The 13,933-nt window shown below is 36.5% G+C and overlaps 1 protein-coding gene across 1 annotated transcript in view; it reads left to right on the top strand.

Moving 5' to 3' along the window:
• Gng2 (G protein subunit gamma 2) overlaps window positions 1-13,933 on the top strand; it is a 109,100-nt gene that overhangs the window by 30,524 nt on the left and 64,643 nt on the right. The window lies entirely within an intron of this gene.

Genomic DNA, 13,933 nt, shown 5'->3' on the forward strand with positions numbered 1-13,933 from the left:
TAGTTGCTGGGCTGCAGAACTAGGACCAGTACTGTAGTACTTGCAATTAGAAGCTGGTGTTTCCTGGGTATTCACGGTTTAGGGAAAAAGGCGTTTTTTCCTACTCTTAAAAATCATACTAGCCAAGGTTGGAGTTTTGATATCATTTATCATAAATGAACAGGAGGTATTATTAATTCAGGGTAAATAGAAAACCTGTGTAACTCAGACATGTTAGCTTTGCTTTTGGTGTAACTTGGCAAGTTGTGTTTTTTCCAAGGTAACTTGAAAATTTTTATATCAGTATGTGATTTAGCTTGGGTTTTCTCTTTATTCTTCAACATTGGTGCACTATAACAAAATTGTATAACTTTCCATTTTACCCCTGTACTGGAAAAATGACTCCCTGGGATGCTTCTTTGAATATCACTCTAGAAAGCTATCCATTCACCTATGTGTTAAACATTTAGAACACAAAGTACTCCTGAAAGACGGCTAAGTGACTTCTCTAGTGAGAGGCTGGGCTTTATACATATGAATAGACACAGGCATAGAGATTTTCCTTGTGTGTGTAACGTATCACATCAAAAGAATTCATGATGTACACACAGATGTTAAAAACTATTAATAAAACAAACACACATACTTCCCCCTTTTTCTGGGGGGGGGGGTGAAGGTTACCAGGGATTGAACTCAGGGGCACTGAACCACCAAGCCACATCCCCAGCCCTATTTTGTATTTTGTTTAGAGACAGGGTCTCACTGGGTTGCTTAGGGCCTCGCTAAATTGCTGAGGTTGGCTTTGAACTTGTGATCATCCTGCCTCAGCCTCCCAAGCCACTGGGATTATAAGCATGTGCCACAGCGCCTGGCCACTTCCCCATTTTTTAAGTACTATTCAAAGACTCCTCTATTTCTCTTCTGATCCCATCCTTTTTTTTTTTTTTCTTTTCCAGAAAGGCATAATCTCAACTCTTTACTTATTTCCCTGCTTACTTAGTTTTGCCTACTTATAGTCTTTAAATAAATGGCACCAGCTTTTTCCATGGCTTGAATTTTTGCTCAACTTTATGCAGTGAGTCTCAAGCAAGTGGATGTTCTAGCTGTAGTTCACTCATTTTCACTGCTAACTAGTATCAATTCATGTATCATTGTGGCTCTTCCACTATATGAAATGTGCCACTCATTATCCATTCTACCCTTGGGTGCCTTTAGGTTGCATCTAGCTCCTTGCTGTGATGAACAATGCTGCTCCCTCTGTTCTGAGTGGGTCTCCTGGTCTACACGCAGTTGTTTTTTTAAGACACACAGTTTGGAGATCAGTTGCTAGGTCATAGAATATGCGAATGTTCATCTTTTTAGGAGAATAACAAATTATTTTAAAGTGGTCATGCCAATTTAGCAGTGCAAAAGAGTTATTATTCTGCTGTCAACACTTAATATTCTCTGAATTTTAATTTTTACTAGCTTTGTTGCAGGTATGTTCCAAATTCTTCAAAAACAAAAACAGAAGATTACTTAGAGTACATTTAAAACTATTATGATGAAAGAGAGAGAAATAAATTGTTTTTTTATTTATTACATGTAATAAAGTAAAATGGACCATTGCTGTATTGCAATGTTTTCAAGTACAACCCTAGATGTATGCTTTCAAGCACAACCCAGCCTGAGAATTTTTTAAAGTTTTTTCTCCAAACTGTTTCTTTATTAGATATTTTGTTTTGTTTATAAAAGTAATATATTCTTGTTTATATAAGGAAAACAGTGCAAAGATGTATGGAGAAGTTTATCTCCTCTTCCCTCTTTTTCTCTTCCTCTCCCAGGTAAACAATGCAAATGTTAGGGGAAATCATTCCACATTTTTGTTCCTTTTCATAAATATGTCACTAATATATGTTAGAGAGACATGTGAGAGATTAGCATTTTTTTAGATCAAAAGCAGTTGATACCAGCTATTTTGTGTAATTTAATCATACAGGTGCCTATCTTATTTTCTGGGGATTTTAAAAAATATTAGCATCATCAGCTGTGGTGTGTTCTAATTATCCCAGCAACTCTTGAGGCTAAGGCAGGAGTATCACAAGTTTGAGGCCAGACTGGACAACTTAGGGAGACTCTGTCTCAAAAATAAATAAATACATAAAAAGGGCTGGGGATGTAGCTCAGTGGCTAAGCATTCCTGGGATCAATCTCCAATGCCACACATACGCACACAAAAAATAAATAAATAAATAAACAAATAAATAAATAAATAAAAAGAAAAGAAAAAATATCATTATCATGCCAATAGATATGATATTATAAAACAGATATCATAGCTTTTCATCTAGTTTGTAGACATAAATCTAACTCATTCATGGTAATAATTGCCTAATCTTTAATCCCCTCCCCTCTTTGGAGAGACTTCAACAATGTTTCCCTTGGTTGTGGTATGTGTCCCCTAAATAACCTGTTCCTATATACCAGGGCCTCATTCTAATTGAATCCCTAAAGAGGGATTGTTGAGCCAAAGTTCCAAAAACATTGTCACAATTCAGACTCCAATTTGCAGATAAGATACCGTCTCCTATATTCCAGTCCTCACTGTGTATTGCCACTCTATTGGGTGAAGAATGGTGTTCTGTTTTATTTTGCATTTCTTTGAATTCCAGTGAGGTTGAGCGTATTTTCATATGTTTTTATTGTCTTTTGCATTTCCTCTTCTGTGAACTGTCATTTCGTATGTCCTTTGCTTATGTTCTGTAGAGTTGTTTGACTCTTTCTTCAATTTGCAGAGTCCTTAATTTATTAGTGATAATACTTTGCTCTGTGTGACATGGTTACTTGTTTCTCAGTCCAGCATTTTTCTTTGGTTTTGTTTGTAGTATTTTTTTTGCTATATTTGTTGTTGTTTTAGTATTTAGTCATATATATGTCTTTGCTTTTATGGCTCTTGGTTTCTTGTCTTGCTCAGGAACATTTCCTTTATCCAAGGTAATATAAATATCCTCGTTACTCTTTTTCTAATAATATATATATATATATATATATATATATATATATATATATATATTAGACACATATATGGTCCCACCTTGTGCTATAGCTGTGAGGGGCCCTTGCCAGAGCCTACTCTTTGCCATTTGCACTTTGACTCTCAAAAACTGTTATGATTTTAATAAAGCAGCATATCTCAGGTACTTCATTATAGTAATGAAAAGCTGACTAATACACATATTTTGCATGTAATGTGAGGTACAAGCACTATTTTGTTACTCCAAATATGTTGCATGTTTGATAACACCATTTATTTAAAAAAAAACAAACCTGTTTTATCTACTGACTTAAAATACTATCTTAGTCATATATTATTTGCACATATACTTAGATCAATCTCTGTATTTTGTATTATATTGTCTTGTTCTATTTTTCATTTTTATGTACATATGATGCCATTATGTGTGCAATAAGTTTCATCTTAGGTTTTAATGTCTATAAAAGTTACTGGGTCTCATTTCACTCTTATTTTTCAAAATTTCTTATGTTTGGCATTTATTTTCCTTATAAACTTTGAAGTCATCCTATTATCTTTGAAACAGGAAGAAGCTACCACTAGAGATTCTAATAACCACTGCATTAAAATCAAGTGTTATTGAAAAGGATCAGCTTTTTTTTTTTTAACATTCTATTTTATCTATCCAGAAAGTCTTTGTTTTATATCCCTTAATAATATTTTATAGTTTCTAAATAGGTACTATAGCTTTCTTTTAAAATGTATTTTCTAGCAAATAACATTTGTTTCTTTTAGATCTCCATCTCTCTCTCTCTCTCTCTCTCTCTCTCTCTCTCTCTCCCTCCCTCCCTCCCTCCCTCCCTCTTTGGCAAAATGGCTGGAAGTAAGATAAATCTAAGAAGAAACAGATTTCTTCTCTTAATGCTGAAACTTGTTCTCAGACTAAAATGCAGTGGAATCCCTAGTTCAGATCCCCAGGGACAGATTGATAAGATGGATTTAAGAAATATGGAAGAAGAGCTTTGTCCCGTTTGACCTCATCCCAAGTTCACTTCTGTGTGTCAAAATTAGCATGCAATGGAGGAAGGATAGCATCTTCAACAAATGGTGCTGGGAAAACTGGAAATCCATTTGCATCAAAATGAATCTGAATCCCTATCTCTCGCCATGCACAAAAGTTAACTCAAAATGGATCAAGGAGCTTGATATTAAATCAGAGACACGGCATCTGATAGAAGAAAAAGTTGGTTATGATCTACATACTGTGGGATCAGGCTCCAAATTCCTCAATAGGACACCCATAGCGCAAGAGTTAACAACTAGAATCAACAAATGGGACTTACTCAAACTAAAAAGTTTTTTCTCAGCAAAAGAAACAATAAGAGAGATAAACAGGGAGCCTACATCCTGGGAACAAATCTTTACTCCACACACTTCAGATAGAGCCCTAATAACCAGAATATATAAAGAACTCAAAAAATTAGACAATAAGATAACAAATAACCCAATCAATAAATGGGCAAAGGACCTGAACAGACACTTCTCAGAGGAGGACATACAATCAATCAATAAGTACATGAAAAAATGCTCACCATCGCTAGCAGTCAGAGAAATGCAAATCAAAACTACCCTAAGATACCATCTCACTCCAGTAAGACTGGCAGCCATTAGGAAGTCAAACAACAATAAGTGCTGGAGAGGATGCGGGGAAAAGGGCACTCTTGTTCATTGCTGGTGGGACTGCAAACTGGTGCAGCCAATTTGGAAAGCAGTATGGAGATTTCTTGGAAAGCTGGGAATGGAACCACCATTTGACCCAGCTATCCCCCTTCTCGGTCTATTCCCTAAAGACCTAATAAGAGCATGCTACAGGGACACTGCTACATCGATGTTCATAGCAGCACAATTCACGATAGCAAGATTGTGGAATCAGCCTAAATGCCCTTCAATAGATGAATGGATAAAAAAATGTGGCATTTATACACAATGGAGTATTGCTCTGCACTAAAAAATGACAAAATCATAGAATTTGGAGGGAAATGGATGGCATTAGAGCAGATTATGCTAAGTGAAGCTAGTCAATCTTTAAAAAACAAATACCAAATGACTCCTTTGATATAAGGGGAGTAAACAAGGACAGGGTAGGGATGAAGAGCTTGAGAAGAAGATTTACATTAACAGGGTTGAGAGGAGGGAGGGAAAGGAAGTGAGAAGGGAAATTGCATGGAAATGGAAGGCGATCCTCAGGGTTATACAAAATGACATATAAGAGGAAAGGAGGGGTAAGACAAGATAATACAAATGGAAGAAATGATTTACAGTAGAAGGGGTAGAGAGAGAAAAGGGGAGGGGAGGGGAGGGGAGGGGGGATAGTAGAGAATAGGACAGACAGCAGAATACATCAGACACTAGAAAGGCAATATGTCAATCAATGGAAGGGTAACTGATGTGATACAGCAATCTGTATACGGGGTAAAATTGGGAGTTCATAACCCACTTGAATCAAACTGTGAAATATGATGTATTAAGAACTATGTAACGTTTTGAACGACCAACAATAAAAAATAAATAAAAAAAAAAAAAGAAAACAAATGCATAAAAAAAAAAAAGAATAGACTACTGTCCAGACTGGCCAGTGACTAGTATATTCATGGAAAAGATATGAGTAGTTGAAAGACCTAAGCAATTTCATTCTGCTTGGGATCTTATTTTGCTCTGAAACTTATCCTCTGACTTATTGTAATCCTAAAGTCAAGAAAAAATCTATAGAAAAGCTCTGTGGAAATAGTTCAGTTCTCGGAAAAGCCGGAAAAGCCGCAGATAGGCCAAGATAACCACATATCTGAAATTTCAGGTGGCTTCCACCTAGGTGTGGTGACCAGTATCTAAACTAGAAGCCCTGCAGTTTGGCACGTACTCCCCTTGCGACATCCTCATGGTTTAAACCAATCAGTTTAAATGAATCCCCCTCTTGCAGTAACCAATCACTCCTACCCAACTTGTTCCCGCCAGTGAATGTGCTAATCATGTTTTAGAATTGTTATTTGATTTTCCCGCGGTGTGTGATGATTTGCTAGGAGATGCTATGATGTATGTGAAGTCCCTACCTTCTCCAAAGAATGTATAAAACTGTTGCAAAACCTGGGCTCAGGGCCTCTTAGTGTCATCTGTTGCTGTGTGTGTGCTCGGAGGACCGAGCTAGCTCGCAATAAACACCTCTTTGCTGCTTAAAAAAAAAAAAAAAAATTACGATGGAAGAAGGTAGTGCTGTGAGCCTCCTGTAACTGGGCATGTCGTTTCTGTGTTTAGTTCCAGATCAGCCGCATTTTGGTTGAAAGTAAAATCCTAATAGAGATTATTACATTTAAATGTAAATGTCCTTTAAAGCCTAATTTTATCTGTTGGATAGAGGCTCATTTTAAGATATTTGCTATTGGATAAATTTTTCTATCAGTCTAAAAAAAATCGATGTCACTTTCATAGGTACTCACTTCTAAAGGCTAAATTTTATAAGTGGAAATACTGGTGCTACCTCTGGGAAGCTAGTGGCCTGAGTAGCAGGGGAGCCTTCTCCACATGACACCCATTAAAATGCCAATGAGAATGCCTCAGGGAGTCCTCAACGGCATAACTTCAGCACCCACAAAACAAGTCAAAGAAAGATTATTCTTTAAAAGTCAGATTCCAAAGAAGAAAGCCATATAAGAACAGGGGAAAAAGAACAAAACACAGAACAACCAAAAAGTCTTAATCCAAATTAAAAAAAACTACTCAACTATAGCTAAAAGAGAAGAAAGATAAAAGCCACAAAACTAAAGCCATGTAGTAAAAATTAAGGAAATTTCCAGAAGTGGTTGAGAAAAGCATTTCCATGGAGAACTACTAAATAGTTAAGTAGAGAAGTGTATTTATTAACTGCAGAATCAAACAAAAAAAAATGAAATGACTTAAATAAATTTGTGAAAAATAACTCCAGACCGAGATGAACCATTTCGAGAATGGAGTACGGTATCTTAATTTAAAAATAAAAGAGTAAACACTTAAGCCAATAGATGAAATAGTCAGCAACTTAAGGTATAAAGTATTTCCAGAATTGATTAAAGACATGGATTACATGTATAAATTAATGTCCAGGGAAAAATGTCAATACATGTACTTAGAACATTTTCAAACTTCAGAGAGGAAGAATCCTGAAACATCTGGAAAGAAAGGCCAGATGACATTCCAAATACTGATTTCAGCTGCAACCACTATTAAGCCCAGGAACCCCCCAAGGAAGTGAAATAACATCTGCAACTGTATTTATGGGAAAAACAATCCAGGCAAGAGTTCCATTCATTTGGGAAAGCTGAAGAAGGATTTTTCACATATCCCACTAACCCTACTCATTGACCTTACACTTGGGTCCAAAATGGGACTTTCTTTACATTGTGGGCTCCTGATCAAGGCTTCCTCTCAGGATAGGATAGTGAAAACCCTAACTAAGGTCTGACTGGGGTAGGTATAGGAGGGAACAGCACAGAGCTGGCCAGGAGAAAGATGGTTCTCATTACTCGTCCCTTTTAATAAAAAATGGAAGACCTAAGTCATGTGAAACAAAGCCTAAAAAGATCTCTCATTAAAGAGAGAAGAGAAAATTGTCCAAATAACAGCTCCAGCTAAAGCCCAATGGAACAAACAAAATAATCACAAAGGACCAGAGAAATTTCTTTGTCTGAATTAAAAATAACTAAAAATGGCAGGATGTGCACTGAATACAAATGTGGGATTCACTGCAGAGCACTCAAGTTCTGTCACTTTGCAACCTCTGAGATGAGGGATGTCTCTACCACTCACAGGGATGAGCTTCCCAGCCAGCTGCCCTTAGGAACAGGTCATCAGCCCCTGCTTCCTTCAATAGCCAACTGCAGCCGGTGGCCCCCGCCAGCTCTCCTTCTATGTTCCTGCTGCAAACCCAGGAGGATTTGGTAGAAATAAAATGATGGATGAACCAGACCACTGATTGATGAAGACCTTAGGAGGCTGGTGTACTCCCCTTCAGCAGCAGTGAGGAAAGATGGGTCACAAGAGGGAGGAAGGGCAACTGTGAGAAAAATCTCCATATTTGATAGGGCCTCCTTAAGCTTTTCAGAAACCGTCTCTACTCTGCAAAAGACCTTCTAGGACACATGACGAGTTTGTGAGTTTCCCTTTGAACGTCCCCATGTCTCTACAACATATTTCTGGTCCTGAAACCTTGTAAAATAGAGTTTACAAGTGGGATTGTTTGGGGAACCCATTTATTTCCCCCTCTCCCAGCCCATTCCTGCCCATCGGCTCTTGTTGGCCTTGTGTCTGCAAGTTCCAGCCATTCTCTGACTAAAGCCACAGATGGAACCATACCCTCCCCCAGGGCTCAGGCCCTCCCCAATCCACGCCTTCCTTGGAACTGAAGTAAGAAATAATGACAGTAAGCAGAATTGTGATTCATGTTCCAAATCGAGAGAATAAAAAGGAAAATAAAAGTTTTGAGTTTTTTTTAAATTGTGGTAAGGTACACACAAACATAAAATTTATCCTCTTTACTATTTTAAGTATACACTTCAGTTGCATTAACTATATTCACATTGTTGTATAATCATCACCACCATCTACTTCCAGAACTCTTTGTTTTGCAAAACTTTGAAACTATACCCATTAAACCTCAACACCTTATTCTTCGCTTCTCCCAGCCCCTGGCAACTGCCCTTTTACTTTCATGAACTTAACTACTATGAGCACCTTATAGTAGAATTGCATAGTATTTGTCTTTTTGTGACTAACTTGTTTTACATGCCATATTGTCTTCAGGGTTCATCCTTATTGTATGCTGTGCCAGAATTTCCTTCCTCTTTAAGGTTGAATAACATTCTAAGTATATTACACATTTTGTTTATTCATTCACCCATCATTGGACATTTGGGTTGTTTCCATGCTTCAGCTGTTGTGAATAATGGTGCATGAAACCCTTGGTGTGCAAATATGTCTTCAAGATTGCTTTTAGTTTTCTGCTGGATCCTAAGATAAATCTATTTTTAACTTTTTGAGGAACCACCATATTGGTTTTACATTCCTATAACAGTGTACAAAAAGGTTCCAGTTTCTCCATGTGCTAGGTAATTACTTGTTGTTTTCTGTTTATTTTTTAAATAGTAACCATTCTAATGGGAATGAGGTGATCCCTCCCTGCTGTTTTGATTTGCATTTGCATATCACTAATGAGTAGTGATATTGAGCATCCTTTCATCTGTTTATTGGTCATTTTTATTGCATATCTTCTTTGAAGAAATGTTGATTCAAATTATTTTCCCATTTTTGAATTGTGTTGTTTTTTTGTTGTTGAGTTTTCTGGATATTATCCCCTATCAGATATAGGATTTGCAAATATTTTTTTCCATTGCATGGGTTACCTTTTTTCTCTGTCGATAGTGACTCTCAGACCACAAAAGTTTTTAATTTTGATGTAATCCAATTTGACTGTTCCTTTTGTTGCCTTTGAAAGTGCTTATCTATCAGGCATAGAAAGCTATAAAAATGTACTAGTTGAGCACATGGAAACTTTCAGTTAGAAATCAGAAATTATACCATTATTTATCAAATTCTATGGCCATAGCACAATGGTACAAAAATAATGATAATTAAGAAGCTACACTTAAAATGATTAAGTTGAGCTAGAGACATAGTTCAGAGGTTGCTTAGCATGTGTGAGGCCCTGGTTTGAGCTCCAGAACTGCACAAGAACAACAATAATAATAATTAGGGTATAGCAAACAGTACAAAGGGAGAGATGTATTGCTCTCAAGATTGTTTTATTCTCAACTGCAATCCCAGCGACTTGGAAAACTGAAGCATGAAGAGTTTGAGGCCAGACTCAGCAATTTAGCAAGACTTTAAGCAATTTAGCAAGGCCCTGTCTCAAAATAAAAAGGACTGGGATATAACTCAGTGGTAAAGTGCCCCTGAATTCAATTCCCAGTTTGAAAAAAAAAAAAAAGAGAGAGAGATTGTTTTATTTTTTCATTTCTTCCTTGAATGAAGATAACTGTTAACCAGACAGAGAAGGGATTAGCAATGTTTGAGAGTGGGAAGAAGAAGAAAGGGCAGTAGCTTTCTGCAATCTATCAGGTGATTTACATGTTATTTTGTTAATTTCTTCCTGTGGACCTGAGAGGAGGGAGGCTTTGATTCCTATGCCATCTCCCTGGCCAAGGCTTCCATCTTGCCCACTCACAGGCTCACTGAGCAGCAGGAAGGGGTTGGTAGCCCCAAAGCCTGTGTTCTCCGAACCTGCCACCATGTTTGCTAATGTTAACCAATTTAACAGTTTCAATTGAAATACTAATAGGGCACTTTATAGAATGAAACAAAATTATTTCAAAACTCATTGATAAGAGCTAACTTTCAAACAAAGAAATTAGTTAAGGAGGATCAAGCTCTACTACATGTTAAAATATAATACCTCATAATTCAAATGGTGTGACATAGAATTAGACTTGGAAACAGTATTGTGACAGAATAAATAGTTGAGCACCTTAAGTTTATGAGTTTTTTTAATATATTTTGGATATTAGTCCCTGTTGGGAGAGTAGCTGGCAAAGATTTTCTCCCATTATTTAGATTTTCTCTTCACACTCATAATTGTTTTCTTTGCTGCACAGAAGTTTTAATTGGATGTCATCCTACTTATTGATTCTTGGTTGTTGCTTGAGCTTTTGGAGTTTTATTAAGGATGTTGGTGCCTGTGCCAATATGTTGGGAGTGTTGACCCTATGTTTTCTTCTAGAAGTTGCAGTGTTTCTGACCTAATTCTTAGGTCTTTGATCTGCTTTGAATTAATTTTTGTGCATGATGAGAGATAAGGATCTAGTTTCATTCTTACAAATATGGATGTCCAGTTTTCCCAGCACCATTTGTTAAAAAGGCTATCTTTTCTTAAACATAGACTATTGGTACCTTTATCAAGGATCAGATGACTGTAACTATGTGGATCTGTCTCTGTGTCTTCTATTCTGTTCCATTGGTTTTTATGTCTATTTTGGTGACAATATCATGCTGTTTTTGTTATTATATCTCAGTAAATGGGCAAGTATTCTAAATAGTCATTTCTCAAAAGAATAAATACAAATTTCAAAAAAAATGAAAAAATGTTCAATATCCTAGCAATCAAGGAAATGCAAATCAAAACTACAGTGAGATTTCATCTTACTCCAGTTAAAATGGCAATCATCAAGAATACAAATAACAATAATTGCTGTTGAGGATATGGGGGAAAAGGTACAATTATACATTGTTGGTGGAACTGCAATTAGTATGACTACTTTGGAAAGCAGTATGGAGATTCCTCAAAAGACTAGAAATGAAACCACTATATGACCAGATTTCTGTTCTTATGAAATAGAAATCAGCACATTATAATGATACATGCATACCAATGTTGATAGCAGCACAGTTCACAATAGCTAAGTTATGGAACCAGTTTAGGTGCCTGTCAACATATGATTTGATAAAGAAAATGTATTATGTATATGCAAGTAAGATTTACTCAGCCATAAAGAAGAACAAAACTATGTCATTTAGAGGTTACTGGATGGAACTGGAGAACATCATGCTAAGTGAAATAAGCCAGACTCAGAAAGTCAAGGGTCAGTATTTTCTTTTATATGGAACTGGAGACAGAAGAAAAAGGAATTTTAAAAAGGGATCTAATGAAAGGGGATCAAGAAGGAGGGTGACCAGGAGAGCATTGGTATGTATAAGGGAATGAAATCTAACAAAATATGCGATTTCCAAGAATGAACATACCACAATGAATTCCAATTATATATATAATTATAATGCACTAAGTAAAATAACAACATCAATAATAGAAGGAAAGTCAGGAGGGTAGAGCAAACAGATCAGGAGGGAGGAGAGGAAGGCAAGGGAAAGTACTGGGGAATGAGATTGATCAAATTATGTGCAGGAACAAATATGGCATAATGACTCCTACTATTATATATAATTATAATGCACCAATAGAAAATACAAAAAAAAAGAGTTGAGGATAAATCTTCACACAATTAAGATTTAATATATGTTACTACAAACTTAAACAATTGACAGGAAAAAACAATTCATTGGTTTATCGAGATTAAGATTATATTAAGTCTATATTTAGAAAAAATAATAGGCTGGGTTACACACTAGCCAATGGATTTTATAAAACCAAAGAGAGGTGTGTGTGTGTGTGTGTGTGTGTGTGTGTGTGTGTGTGTGTAAGGTGTATGGAGAAGGTGCATTTGAAAGCTTCTGTTGCTACTCAAGACCGCAGTTGCAATTTTCCGGGGAAATTACCATTCCATACTATCTTCATCTTGTCAAATTTGGGTTTCTGTACCTGCTTAGCCCTTTTGACATTTGAAACTATGACTCTTGCTTTATAATCATTCTTCATGAGCGATTCTCAAAATTTAACATACATTAGAATCACTTGGAGGTCTTGTTCAAACAGACTGCTGGGCTCCAAGCCCAAGATTCTGCTTCAGCAGGTCTGGGATGGAGCCCAAGAATTTACCTTTCTTACAAGTTCCCAGATGAAGTGAGTGTAGTTTCTGGACCTGATTTAAGTACATAAATTGAGAGCAAGCCCTTAGAAGCTATTATATATATTTTTTTTACAAGAAACTTCTGATTTACAGGGTAATTCAGCTTCTGTTAAATCTAATAATGAAAAGATTGGGTTTGAATTTCCTGTACATTTTTAAATTTCATTTTTCTAGTTATATATTTTAATTAGATTTTACAACAGTTTTGGTCCATAAGGCATTAGAAAGTCAAAACTAACAATGAACAAAACTGTATTGCAACCATAGAGCACATGCTGTTATTTCCCTTGCAGATTCATGTGATCTGGAATAGGTCACAGCCTGCAGACCCAGAAACTTGATCTAGTAGAAGAACCAGAGTTGATTTAAGTACAACATAGACACATGTTGTCAAGTCCCACAAAAAACTGGAATGTAAAACCACATGCCACCGCCAATTTATTCATTTACCAGGAAAAATGAAACCACTAGCTGGATGGGTTACTCATATTATCTTGGGCAGTGAATCACTTCCCTGCTGGGGAAACCCACTTATACCCAGGGGTTACTTAGTGAATGTGGAGAAGGAAAAAGGGAGCTAGTTTTATGGATTGTGTATTTAGAGACATCAAGGGGGGTACCTACACATAGAACCTGTATATACCTGCCAAGTGGATTCCACATCCTCCTGTTAGTTCTTAGATGACTGGACATTTGCTTTTGAAGTTTCCATTGCTGAATCACCAGTTTCCCCTTGCTCACTGACCAACGAGGAACTTAATTCAGTCAAGTTATGACCCTATCAGGAAATAATCCTGTCTCTTTGATGATGTCTTTGCAAATCTCCACCACAGCTCATTAGCTCGTGGTTGTCAAAGTCAATTTTGAAAAAGTTAAGATTCATACTTGTATGAATCTCATACAAGTATGTCACAAGCACACACGTCAAAGATTTAATTAACTTATGGAAATGTCAAGTGAAAACCCTGATTTAAAGAATGAAAAGAGATTGAAATATATCGTCCATGAATGAAAGAATGCTGAAATAGGATTGCCAAATGACACACAAAATGGGCTAATGTCCTACGGGACAATAAAGCTATAAAATTGGGTTATTTTTATTCAAATAATTTTTATCTCTATGCAACAAAATAATGTGTAATCTGTTAATCTGAGTGAACTTCTAGTTTTATGGAGTCTATGCCCTAATATAACATGGTCGCTGTTATATGTTATATTAACTTGGTCTCTTATATAACACTGAAAAGGGCTGGGTGCAATACCTCATGCCTGTAGTCCTAGAGGCTTGAGAGGCTAAGGCAGGAGGACCACAAGTTCAAAGCCAGCCTGAGCAAATTAGTGAGACCCTAAGCAACTTAGT

This window comes from Urocitellus parryii, chromosome 6 (genome assembly GCF_045843805.1).
Source record: "Urocitellus parryii isolate mUroPar1 chromosome 6, mUroPar1.hap1, whole genome shotgun sequence".
NCBI lineage: Eukaryota > Metazoa > Chordata > Mammalia > Rodentia > Sciuridae > Urocitellus > Urocitellus parryii.